The sequence below is a fragment of the Castor canadensis genome, chromosome 1 (assembly GCF_047511655.1).
Source record: "Castor canadensis chromosome 1, mCasCan1.hap1v2, whole genome shotgun sequence".
NCBI classification, from domain to species: Eukaryota; Metazoa; Chordata; class Mammalia; order Rodentia; family Castoridae; genus Castor; species Castor canadensis.
Genome location: NC_133386.1, coordinates 103,136,708 through 103,150,274, shown reverse-complemented (window position 1 = coordinate 103,150,274; position 13,567 = coordinate 103,136,708). Strand labels below are relative to the sequence as shown.

Sequence of the window (13,567 nt, the reverse complement as noted above, 5' to 3'; positions counted from 1 at the left end):
TATGCAGCCATGAAGAAGAACGAAATGTTATCATTTGCTGGTAAATGGATGGAATTGGAGAACATCATTCTGAGTGAGGTTAGCCTGGCCCAAAAAACCAAAAATCGTATGTTCTCCCTTATATGTGGACATTAGATTAAGGGCAAACACAACAAGGGGATTGGACTATGAGCACATGATAAAAGCGAGAGCACACAAGGGAGGGGTGAGGATAGGTAAGACACCTAAAAAACTAGCTAGCATTTGTTGCCCTTAATGCAGAGAAACTAAAGCAGATACCTTAAAGCAACTGAGGCCAATAGGAAAAGGGGAACATGTACTAGAGAAAAAGTTAGGTCAAAAAGAATTAACCTAGAAGGTAACACCCACGCACAGGAAATCAATGTGAGTCAATGCCCTTTATAGCTATCCTTATCTCAACCAGCAAAAACCCTTGTTCCTTCCTATTATTGCTTATACTCTCTCTACAACAAAATTAGAAATAAGGGCAAAATAGTTTCTGCTGGGTATTGAGGGAGGGGGAGAAGGAGGGGGTGGAGTGGGTGGTAAGGGAGGGGGTGGGGGCAGGGGGGAGAAATGACCCAAGCCTTGTATGCACATATGAATAATAAAAGAAAAATGAAAAAAAAATAGCTCTTTGTTATATTGTTTTGTTTTGGTTTTTTTCTATTCTCTTTTTCCTTTCCTTCCTACTCCATCAGCCTTGGTTTGTTCTTCTTTTCCTAGTTCACTGGGCTGCAAAGTTTGATTGCCTACTCGAGCTCTTTTTCTTTTTAAGTAAACATGTGGATTTCCTGCTTAGTAATGCTTTTGCTGTAACCTATGTGTTTTAGTACATCTTATCTTCATTTTCATTTCTTCTGATACTTTCTAATTGAACTTTCATTAATTTTTTTGCTAAACATTTTTCTAATAAGAAAATTAGAAGAAACTTTGACATAATGGTTGCTTAAGGGTATACTATATAATTTAGCAAATTTATGATTTTTTCTTTTGTTAATTAATTCTTCTTTATTAATTTCCAGTTTTATTCCAATTTGTGATAAATATGATTGTTGGTATGATTTTAGTCTTAAGTTTTTTGAGACTTGTTTTCTGACCTAAATGTGATCTGCCATGGCATGTTCTGCATCTATATTCTGCTTTTGTTAGGTCAAATGTTCTTGTATGTCTGTTAGGTTTTCTTAGTCCATACTGTTTTTCAAGTTTGGTGTCTCCTTATTGTTTTTCTGTCTGGAAATTCTGTCTTTTGTTAAAAGTGGGGGATTAAAGTATGCTACTTTCATTGTGTTTTAGTTCATGTCTCCCTATATCAGCCAATATTTGCTTTCTATATGTAGGCATTCTGATGTCAAATGCACACATGTTTAAGATGTTTTATCTTCCTGATGAATTGTCATTTTACTTTGTCTATTATGATATTGTCAATTACTATCCAGTTTTGTCTGACATAAGTGTGATCATCCACTTTTGTACGCAATAACCTTTTCCATTTCTTCATTTTCATTTCATTACCTTTGACCCTGACAGTTTCCTATAAACAATATATAGTTGGATATTTTAAAAAATCTATTCAAGTACTATGTGTCTTTGATTAGAGAATTAAATACATTTATATATTAAATCATCATTGATATTATTGATGGTGTCAAATGAAACCTTAAAAAGGAAATATCCTTCTTCTATACCAAATGACATAAGCTCTCAGGTTATGAGAATCTCTAGGTATAGGACCTGATTTGCAGAACTGAAGTTAGTCTCTAAAAGCTGAGTGAAATTTTTGGCTGATAGTTATCAATATGATGTGGACCTTAGACTTAAAGGAGTTAGGTCTATATTACTAGGCCTACTAGTTAGATATAGTTACAAGAACCTGAATTCTTCTAATCATCAGTGATCTATGAAGGGTACTCTGAGCCTCAGAGGATATTATAGACCCAGCTGATACTTTGATTACAGGTTTGTGAGATGCTGAGCAAAGAACCTAGGTAACTCATGCCAAGACTTCTGAATCATGGAAATTATGATCCAATAAGTTTGCCTTGTATTAAGCTACCAATATTGTGTCAAGTCATTATACAGACTTCAAAAACTAATTCAATTCAGCTATGATATACTGTAAGAACTTTTGTCAATGTCACAATGAACCCCCAGTTCAAAAATGTTATGATAATGAAAAAATAAATAAAACTTTAAAAAATAAAGAAGAACAACCTTACAACAACAACAACAAAACCTAATACAAAGTCAATGCTATAATGTATCTGATTCTTATATGGTGTGAGTTTAGTAATTTATGACTAACATAAAATTTCCTCATGAAAAACTAATAATAACCAATTGTTACCACTTGGGCTAGGTGTTTTCTATTTATAAGATTTTGGGTTCTCTCTACCTGGACGCAATGAAAACACAACCAATGGCATCATTAGTGAAGCCACACATCACCTTATACACATGGAAAGGTAAGTTAGGCTAGGGTTGAAAGATTCAGTAGCATGCAACATTATCAAGGAACAATTTTCTGTATACATCTCTGTTTGACAAACATCATAAGTCACTGAACAAAAAATGGATGCTCAGTGTCATATATGTTGATTTTCATTCAATTAGTTGAAATTATAAATTTTCTCACATATATGTGTCTTGAAGAATGCAAGACAGAGGAGCTGGCATTTTTTTACTACCACCCTGGAGAAGTTAATATGCTAGACAAACATGGAGTTGAAAGAATCCAAGGAAGAGAAAATATTGGGTCAAAAGATTGAAGTTTAGCACAAATTAATAATAAATTTCATCTTTAAGGTATTAAGTTATTGACTATGTAGAAGGGGATTACCCGGAATGGTAACAATTTTGTGAAAAAGTAAGAGGGAATTTTTATTGACAACAAGTACCTTATGAGATGAAACAGAGCTTTGTTGCTGAAAAGTAGATATATTTAAGATGGATTAATACAAAGAGTATTAACTTACTTTTACAATAATCTGTGGAAAGAATATAATTTCAAGTGTTTACTAATGACAGTGGAGCTGTATAAATCTAGAAAAAATTTAGGGAAGAACAACGAAATTGAGGCAGAATCTAGAAATGGTATTAAATAACAAAAGACTAAGAAACCAGAGAAGGTTATGTGTGCAAATTACATGTAAAAATTTATTAAGCATTTGTATTTTTTTTCAAGTTGACAGCCTTTTAAGGAAAAGTTATGAGCTTCAAATCATAAAGAAAATTTAAGAAGATGATTAATGATCTCATAAAAATTATTACTGCTTTGGGGGAGATGGTAAATTGAAGACTCATTCTATTATTAATTTCCTTTAACTTATTTAATCATACAATTCTCAGCCTATAATCCAGCATTCAAATGGCTAAGAGAGGAGAATTGTGAGTTATAAACTGGCTTTGGTAATATAGTGAGATGCACTCTCAAAAGAAGAGTTGAAATTTCTTAATATTTGTGGAGATTTAAAAATAAATCAATCCAGAGAATTTAAACTTTTTTTATAAGTATCATTTTCTAACAAATAACATGCTTCCTTAAAAGTAAACCAATAAAACAAAAAAGAAGACATTCTTTTTAAATATTTTTATTGGTATAGGATCTTTTTACAGGGTGTTTTTTGTAACATTTGTATATATACATACATTGCACCCTGGTTTGGTTCATCACCTCTGATATTCTCAGTCTTGTCCCACTCCTTTTCTTAAAATGACTTTAACAGGTTTCACTGTTTTATACTTGAATTAAATTTGCCACTATTTTAATGAAGAATATTTTCATTAAAGATACTGACCTTTAAATCTCCTTTATCCTTGTGTCCTTGACTGGTTTGGGGATGAGTGTAATACCGGTTTCATAGAATGATTGTGTAAATATTCATTCCCTTTATTATTATCTTTATTGCTGCTTCAATTTCATTGCTTGCTATAGATCTATTTAGGTGGTTTATATCTTCTTGCTTCAATTTTGTTTAGTCATATTCATCTGGAAATTTATCAATTTCTTCTAGAGTTCCCAATTTATTTCAATATAGGTTTTCAAATTATTTCCTACTGATCCTCTGTATTTCATTGGTATGTGCAGCAATAACACATTTTTAATCTCTATATTAATTTGGGTTTTTTCCCTTCTCCTTTCAGTCAGATTCACTAAGAATTTATCAAAGTTATCTTTTTGAAGAATCTAGCTTTTGTTTTGTTCATTCTTTATATTATTTTTTGGTCTCTATTTTGTTCATTTCAACTCCTATTTTTATTATGTTCTCCTTCTGTAGATTTGGGCTTGTTCGTATTTTTCTAGAAATTTGGGATGTAGCCTTAGGTCATTTACTTGAGTTCTCTCTGTATTTTTAATGTAGGTACTTGCAGCCATAAACTTACCATTAACACAGCCTTTGCTATATTCCATAGGCTCTGTACATTGTGTTTTCATTTTACTAGATTCTGTAACTTTTTGATTTCCTCTCTAATTTTCAGTGACACCCTAGTTGTATAGTAATGTGTTGTCCAGTTTTCAAGTGTTTGGGAATTTTTGGCTTTTTTTTTTAATGTTGAGTTCTAGTTTTATTCAGTTGTGGTGAGACAGGATGTAGGGGGTTATTTCAATTTTCTTGTATTTGTTAAGACTAGTTTTGTGTCCTAAAATATAATCTGTTTTAGAGAAAGTTGCATGAACTGCTGAGAAAAATGTGTATTGTGCTGGTGCTTTGTAAAGCACTCTGTGTATGTCTATTATGTACACTTGGTCTCTGGTTTCATTGAACGCCAAAGTTTCTTCATTGATTTTTTTTTTGTCTGGATGAACTATTGCTAACAGTGAAATGTTAAAGTCTACCATTTTATTTGTGTGGGGGTCTATCTGTCATTTTAAGTCCAGTAGTATTTGATTAATGATGTTTAATATGCTAAGACTGGACACATGTAATTTATCAGTTGTTATTTCCTCTTGATGTATTGTTCCTTTTATTAGTATGATGTGAACTTCTTTGTGTCTTCTGATTAATTTACTTTTGATGTATACTTTGTAGCTATTCCTGCCTGTTTTTGAGGGCCATTTGTTTGGAAAATTTTTTCCACCATTTCACTCTACACCAATGTCTGTTTATGTTGGTGAGATGGGTTTCTTATAAACAACAAATCATAGGGTCTTGCTCTCTAATCCAGCTTGGCAATTTGTGTTTTTTGATGGGCAAGTTAAGAACATTAACAATCAATGATAATACTGAGGTGTATATGTTAATTTTTGCCATTTTTGTTACTTTTGGTATATGTGGGTGTGTGTGTCTGTGTATGCCAGTTTTGCGCACATACTATGTGTAATTTACCACAAGTTTAAAGACTCTAGAATGGAATTAAATATAAAATTAAACCACCCATTTGTTTCTTAGGTGTAAAATGTTAAAGTTGAATATTCTTATTTTACAATTCTAAAATTGGGAATGTCTTTGTGACTACTAACAGAGAAAATCCTGAGGTGTTGTATAGACAGTAAGCAATGAGTTTAGAAAGCCATCTTTATTGACTGAGAAATTTGTCCACATATTCTACTTCAGGTTTATTGAATACAAACAGTCAAATAACAGCAGACTACTTAAAACAGAAAGATCTGTTCTGTGCCAACCTGGGCAAAAGTGAGACCCTATCATTAAAATAACCAGAACAGCAAGTGCTTGGAGGTATGGTACACACTGTAGAGCACGTGTGTAGTAAGCTTGAAGTCCTGAGTTCAAGCCCTCATACCACCAAAAATCCCCAAATTAATTAATTATGGCCATATATTAAGTTTAACTGAAATTCAGCCATGCTTATTGTTTATGTGTTGTCAATGTCTGTTTTCACAGTATGTGGCAAAATGGAGTGGTGGTGGCTGGCATCATATGCCACCAAATCTTAGAAAAAGTTTTGGCTTTTGCACAAAAAGTTTTCTGGGCTTGTATTCCTAGAATCTCTGAGCCTAAACTCAACCTTATGAGGGCAGATAGCCTCCTGACTCTAATCTAATCATATGTGAGAACATCAATAAGAAAAGTGATAATATCACAAAATTAGCTGAGATCTTTCAGTTGTGATGTGTTTAAACAAAAGAATCTAAAGGGAGAGGAGCACACATTTATGCATACCATTTTTTGCCAGATTTCAGTTATTTAAATATGATGTTCATTTTATGACTCATTATATGATATATTTTGATGAATGTTTCACTTACTCTTGAAAAGAATGTGTATGTTGCAATAATTAGGTCAGTCCTTCTATATCCTTCCTGATTTTCAGTTGACTTTCATCTATTAATTACTGAGAAAAGAGTGTTGATTCTGCAATTATGTTTCTATGTATGTAAATTTCACTTCTTTTCTTTACTTTTTCCTTTATCATTGTGCTGAGTGGGAGTATATTGTGGCACTTACAGAAGTTCTTAGAATGTATCAAATATATCACACTTGAATTCACCCCCTCCACCACTCTCCATTATGTCCCAACCCCAATTCCTGAAGTAATTTCAACAGGTATCATTTTTTTAATTTACACCCATGTGTATACATTATTTCCATCATATTCATCCTCCTACCTTTTACCCCACCACCTGCTCCCTCTCACTGGTGGTAACACCAATCTCTTCCCACCCAAAGAACCTGTTCTACCCTACTATTCTCCAATTTCCTAGAAGAAAAATGATGAAAGATAAAAGAAAAACATGCTGTTTGGGCTAGTTTGAGATAAAGATAGCTACACAAGGAGTGTCTGTGTGTTGTTTTCATGCACATATGTATTACAGTCCCACCCAATTGGTTCATCTCCTCTAACTCTCTTCACTCCTCCCTAGTTCCCTTTCCATGGTGGCCCCAGCCAGTTTCAGATTCCTGTATTCATTCCTGTTCAGAGAGCATATTGACCACATTCAAGTTTTTAGTTTCCTTTCCTTTCCCTATCCCTCCCATGTGAGATCTCCCCTTAGTGTGGCCTGTGTCACATAATGTTGATGCCATCCAGATTTGGACTTGTCTTTGCAGGGAGGTTCCTTATAACTGTCTCACAACTTGTTTATAGCTCTGCTTAAGTTCTTCATGTCCTCTTGGTTCAGTTTTTGTAAGTCATATGTGGTAAGAAATTTATCATTTTCCTTTTGATTTTCCAGTTTGCTTGAGTATAGGTTTTCAAAATATTCCCATATGATCTTTTGAATTTGTTTTGCTGTCTGTTGAAATATTTCCTTTTCATCTCTTATTTTATTAATTTGAATATTCCCCTGTCTTCTTTTGGGTGGTTTGGCTAAAGGTTTGTTGATCTTTTTTTATCTTTTTTCAAATAAGCTACTTTTTATTTCAATGATACATTATATTCTTCTCTGGACCTCCATTTCATTAATTTTGGGCCAAGGTTTTATAATTTCTTTCTATCTATTACTCTTTGAATTGGTTTATTCTTGTTTTTGTAAGAGTATGCAGTGCATTATCAGATTAAATTATCTAAAGTGCATTATTTATTCTTTATTATTTCTTATCATTTACTTATTGAGTGCATTATTTTAAAACTCTCTGATTTTCTCATGTGAGCACTCATGGCTATAAACTTCCTTCTTTAAGACTGCTTGTGCTGTGGCACAGACCTGACAAGTTGTATTCTCATTTTTCATTTGAATCTAAGAATCTCTTAATCTCTTTCTTAATTTCTTCAGTGACTCATTGATATTTCAAGAGTGTGTTGTTCTCCATGAGTTTGAATGGTTTTTCTAGTTTTTCCATTGATTTCTAATTTTGTTACATTATAGGTATACAGTATTCTTGGTTAACAGCTAATCTCCCTCACAGCTTGAATTATCTTCTTCTAAGATTTCTTGGCTTTTAGAGTTTGTGCTGACAGGCCTGAGGTGATTCTTATTTTTATGTGAGCTGGTGTTCTTTTTCTTGTAGCTTTCAGCATTATTTCTTTGGTTAATTGTTTAATCAATGGCCATGATAAATATTAAAAATTTTAAATATAAACTTAAGTGTGTGTATTTATTAGATATTATTTTTAAATTTTTAGGTTTTAATAAGTAATATCAGAAAATATGGAATTAAACTGAGTTTTCTTGGGTATTTTATGTTCCAGAGAAAATCTGCTAAATCAGCTACCATCAGGCTTGTTTTTCAAACATATGAGCTATTTTACAAGGATGAAAAGAACTATTATTAATTATTAAAAATGAAACAAAAATGTGTGGAATTTTTAAAGCCAAAGTTGATTTTATATAAAGAACAAGACCTTGTATGCTTATCCTAACTTAACTTCAAATTCCAAAATTATGCTATGAAATCATATCAGACAAATTATTTCATATATTATAGTCTCTCTCAAATTCTGCATACATTTAGTACTTTCTTCCTGATTTTTGTTACATTTTTAAGAGCTGGTCACTAAATTCTATGATGAATAATAGAAAATACTTACTTTAGTTATCTCCATATTGATCAAAGATCAAAATCATAAAAGGTAAGACTTTTTTCTGACAAAAATGTCCAGATATAATGTGCACAGTCCTGAATTGCATACAATAAGATAGATGAGAAAAGGCAAGCATCATTTTAGTGCAATCTTCTATAAATGGGAAACTTTTCTAAATGAATTATTTTTGTAGTAAGGTGATGATGCTGTTATAAAATAATTATACAGCCACTTCCCTAATTACAGTGACTCAATTTATAGAACATTTAAATGAGTCAATTACCAAGGAACCCCATTGTGAAAGGATTAGATTTTCTTATGTTTTAGCACATGCATACATACACATACATATATCAGGTACAGAATCAGCGAATAACAGAGAAGAATCATACATCGGGAAACGAATGTGCATGGAGATTTTATCCTATACAAAAAGGGAGGATGATGTCAAATTGTCATTTTCAAAGGGAATAAGTTACACAAACCATTTTTTCTTAGGCCAAAACCAAACATTATTATGGTGGGAATTAAAATGAAACAACTAACAAATGATCTAACAATGTTAGCATCTTCGGATTCTAGGTGGTGGTCTGCATTTCTAAGAATGTTTATAAGTAAGTCAGTTTAATGAACTAGAATGTGACATTTTGAAAAGGTCAGAAGTAATTATGAGATTTGTTGCTACAATTTTACCAAAATATCTAAAACAAAAAAAATTTCAGTAGCTTAAATACTAAAAATAAATTATTTGCTTTTATTTAAATACCATGAATAGTGACAAAAGATCCAGATTTAAGGGATAGTAACTGGGGATGTGCAGTTATATTTTAATAGGTGAGAAAAATTCTAAGGCAAAAAAATGATTTGCAACTTAGTAAAAAGGCAATAGAAATATATGACATTTAACATTACAAATTAAGGACAAAATATTTATAAATTCCCTCTTATTGCTCATTGTTAAAGTCACACAACAATTTTTAAATATCCAATAATGTTCAAGGATGAGGAATGAACTTTAAGACACAATAAGATTCACCAGACAATAAAAACTCTCACTATGATTTTTCAGTATTTTTACTACTGTATGTGGCAAGTCTCTCTTGTGAAACTTTTAACTATTTTGTTTCTTTAGCACAACTCCCACATACAATGAATAATTTAGTCATAATTCTAATTAAAAACTGAGTAGGAACACCACAGCCCATGAGTGTTTCAAGGCAGTGTCATCTGTTACTTTAATTTTGTTGTCTGAAATGGCTCTAAGCAGTTCAGGAAAATACGTGGAGAATTGGAAATACAGACCAAATCAGTTTTGCAAAAACACTGTTAAGGGCTGGAGGTGTTGCTCAAGCAGTAGAGTGACTCCATAGCATGAAGCCCTGAGTTCAAACCCCAGTACTGTCAAAAGAAAAAAAAAGAAACACTTTTAAGATGCTTTTTATTTCATAGTTATTGTGTCTCGTGTGTCGTGTAATTGACCTTACAATTTATATGGTTTCACATTTCAAAAAGATTATGTAATCTATAATCATGGATTATTGATAAATAAACCATTAAATCATCTCCATAATATACATGTAATACAATAAAGTTCTTCTTTTATTTTTATTTATTTTTTTTATTTTTTGTTATTCAACCATGACCATTTGTTTTTATTGTTGCACTAGGGGTTCATCCCCATTCGTATAAACAGTTTTAGGAGCTGTGTTGAGTTTCAAAGAGGTTAACCACCTTTACCATGGCATGGAACAATTCTGAGGTGCCAAATGGATCAAATACAAATGTTCTCAGAATGGCATGCTGTGTCCTCGACAGCCACTTACACCCCACTGGCTTCACTTGCTAGTCACAGGCTCGCTGTTCCTGAGATGGCAGCTTCTTGTTCATCATTGCAGGAAGGATCACGTGACTCTCAAGTCCAGTAGAGGTTTGGGGAACCTTCCGGAGCATCACTGAGAGATCTCATTATCGAGAGACAAAACTCCCGATCCTAGAAACTGCCGTCTTTCTTCCTTCCCTCTTTTCCTCCTTCCCCTTTCCTTCCCTCCCTCCTTTCTCTCCTTCCTCCATCCCTCCCTCCCTCCTTCCTTCTTTACTTTGCTCCCTCCTTCCTTCCTTGCTCTCCTTCCCTCCTTCCCTTCCTTTTTTTGGCAGTACTGGGGATTGAACCCAGGGGCCTCTTGCATGCTAGGCAAGCACTCTACCACTTGAGCCACACCCCCAATCCTGTAGCTTGTTTTTAATTTTCTTTTTTTCTTAATTTTTATTTTTTTATTGTTCATATGTGCATACAATGCTTATTAGCTAGCATTTGTTGCCCTCAATGCAGAGAAACTAAAGCAGATACCTTAAAAGCAACTGAGGCCAACAGGAGAAGGGGACCAGGAACTAGAGAAAAGGTTAGATCAAAAAGAAAAAAAAATTCTTCTTTTAATAGCTGACCTTCCTCAATGGTTCAAACTATTTTAAAATTATGAGTGACAGCTGTATTTCAAAACATCTAATATTCACCCATGCTTAGGGACTTAAACAAAAGCATAGTACTTCAAATGCGGAGATTCCGTGATGCCTAGTATATCTGTGCAAATCTGGGAAATGCCCAAGGTTGAAAGTATATTACTTCAGTTTTCTGAGGCAATTTGTTTGCTGAAAGGAACTTGTTGACACATTTATGGCAGCAGCTTACAAACAAGGAAAAACAGGAAAACAAAGAAAACCCTGCAACATACCCTACCAGGGAATGTCTGTGAGCAGATGCTTTCATCTCATTCACTTTGCACTGTTGATTGTAAGGAAAGATAAAGGTGTAAAATTCCACTAAGGAAGAGTAAAATATGGTCCCTTAAAATGTTTGACTCAGCAGTTTCATAAATATTTGCAAGCATTTTGAAGATACTGTGAAGAAAAATTGCTAACATAAGCTTTTTTCTGTTTTGAAAAACTATTTTCTTATTCCATAGTGCTGGTAGGGATTGAACCCTGGGATTGTCGTACAGGCTAGCAAGTGCTCTAACATTGATCTAAATCCCTAACCCGTTTAAATTTTATTTTCATTATTATTTTGAGATAGTGTCTCTCACTATAGCATAACATGTACTTGTACTCACTATATATCCTAAACTGGCCTTCAACTTGTGGCCCTTTGATCAGCCTCAAAAGTACCTGGGATTATAGGCATACACAGCCATGCCTGGCCCAGAATAACATTAAATATATGTAATATATCAAAAAGGAATTATTACAATCTGCTTAATGGTGCATGATTATAATTCTATCACTTGGGAGGCTGACACAGGAGGATCATGAGCTGCAGGCCAGCCTGCACTACAAAGGGATAGCCTCTCTGATGATTCCTTGGATTTCTGTGGTGTTTGTTGTTACCTCCTAATTTCTGATTTTCCTTATTTGAGTTTTTTCTCTCCTCATTTTAGTCAGGTTTGCCAGGGGTCTGTCAATCTTATTTATTTCTTCAAAGAACCAAATTTTGTTTCATTCATTCCTTTTATGTTTTTTCATTTTTGTTGTTGTTGTTTCTGTTTCATTGATTTTGGCCCTAATTTTTATTATTTTTCTCCTTCAGATTTTTGGGGATTTGCTTGTTCTTATTTTTCTAGGAGTTTGAGATGTAGTGTAAAGTCATTGATTTGAGATCTTTCTGTCCTTTTAATATATGCACTCATGGCTATAAACTTTCCTCTTAGGACTGCCTTTTCTGTGTTCCAAAAGTCCCATTGTGTCCTGTTTTTATTTTCATGAACTTCCAGGAACCTTTTAATTTCTTCTTTTGCTTCATCAATGACTCATTGATTATTGAGCAATGTGTTGTTCAGCTTCCAATTATTAGCATGTTTTCTACTATTGTTTTAGTTGTTGAATTTTAGTTTCATTGCACTATGATTAGATAGAATGCATGGGATTATTTCTCTTTTCTTATATTTGCTGAGGCTTGCTTTTGCCCTAAGGTATAATCAATTTTGGAGAAGGTTCCATGTGCTGCTGAAAACAATGTATATTGTGCAGAAATTGGATGAAATATTCTGTAGACATTAGCTAGGTCCATTTGATCTATGGTGTGATTTATTTCTAGAATTTCTTTATTGATTTTTTTGTTTGAATGACCTATCTATTGGTGATAGAAGGTATTAAGTTCTCCAGCTATTATGTGTTGAAGTTTACATATGTTTTTAGGTCCTTTAGAGTATGTTTGATGAAATTGGGTGCACTGACATTGGTTGCATATAGATAGATAATTGTTATTTTCTTTTGGTGCATTTATCCTTTCATTAGTACAGAGTGTTCTTCTTTATCTCATTTGATCAATGTAAGTTGGCAGTAAACTTTGTCTGAGATAAGTATTGCTACTTCTGTCTGTTTTTTTGGGTTCTACTGGCTTGATAAATCTTCTTCCAGCCTTTTACCCTAAGCCAGTGCTTGTTTCTGTCAAGGAGGTGGGTATTCTGTAAACAACAGATTGTTGGATCTTCCTTTTTAATCCAGTTTGACAAATGGTGTCTTTTAATGGGGGAGTTAAGTCTGTTGAAATTCAGCATTTGTATTGATAGGTATGTGCTGATTTCTGTCATTTAGCCGCTTTTGTTGTTTAAGGGTTTGATTGTGTGCAGCTGAATCAATGTTACTATCTGACTCCTTTTTTTTTTTCTTCTCCTGTGGTTCAGTACTTCCTGTCCTCATGGTTTTGTTAGTTTTCATTTTCTGTGTGCAGAATTCCTTGAAGAATCTTTTGTAGTGATGGCTTGTTGGTCATATATTGTTTAGGTTCTGCTTATCATGGAAGACTTTTATTGCTCCATCTATTTTGAATGATAGTTTTGCTGGATAGAGTATCCTAGGGTTGAAGTAATTTTCATTCAATACCTGGAATACCTCACTACATGCCCTTCTTGCTTTTAAGGTTTCTGTTGAGAAATCTGCTGTGAGTTTGATGTGTTTACCTTTGTATACTATTTGTTTTTTCTCTCTTACAGCCTTCAATATTCCTTCTCTATTCTCTGGGCTTGTTGTTTTAATGATAATATATCATGAGGAATTTCTATTTTGGTCAAGTCTTTTTGGTGTCCTGGAGGCTTCCTGTATGTGAATGGGCATTACTTTCTCTAGATTTGGGAAATTTTCTGTGGTTATT

At 33.4% G+C, this 13,567-nt stretch overlaps 1 non-coding gene across 1 annotated transcript; it reads right to left on the bottom strand.

The window, feature by feature from the left end:
- Nucleotides 1-10,572: 10,572 nt before the first annotated feature.
- Trnaa-agc (transfer RNA alanine (anticodon AGC)) lies at nt 10,573-10,646 on the bottom strand. The gene has a single exon. It is a non-coding gene; the product is annotated as a tRNA-Ala (tRNA).
- Between the last annotated feature and the right edge of the window lie 2,921 nt (nt 10,647-13,567).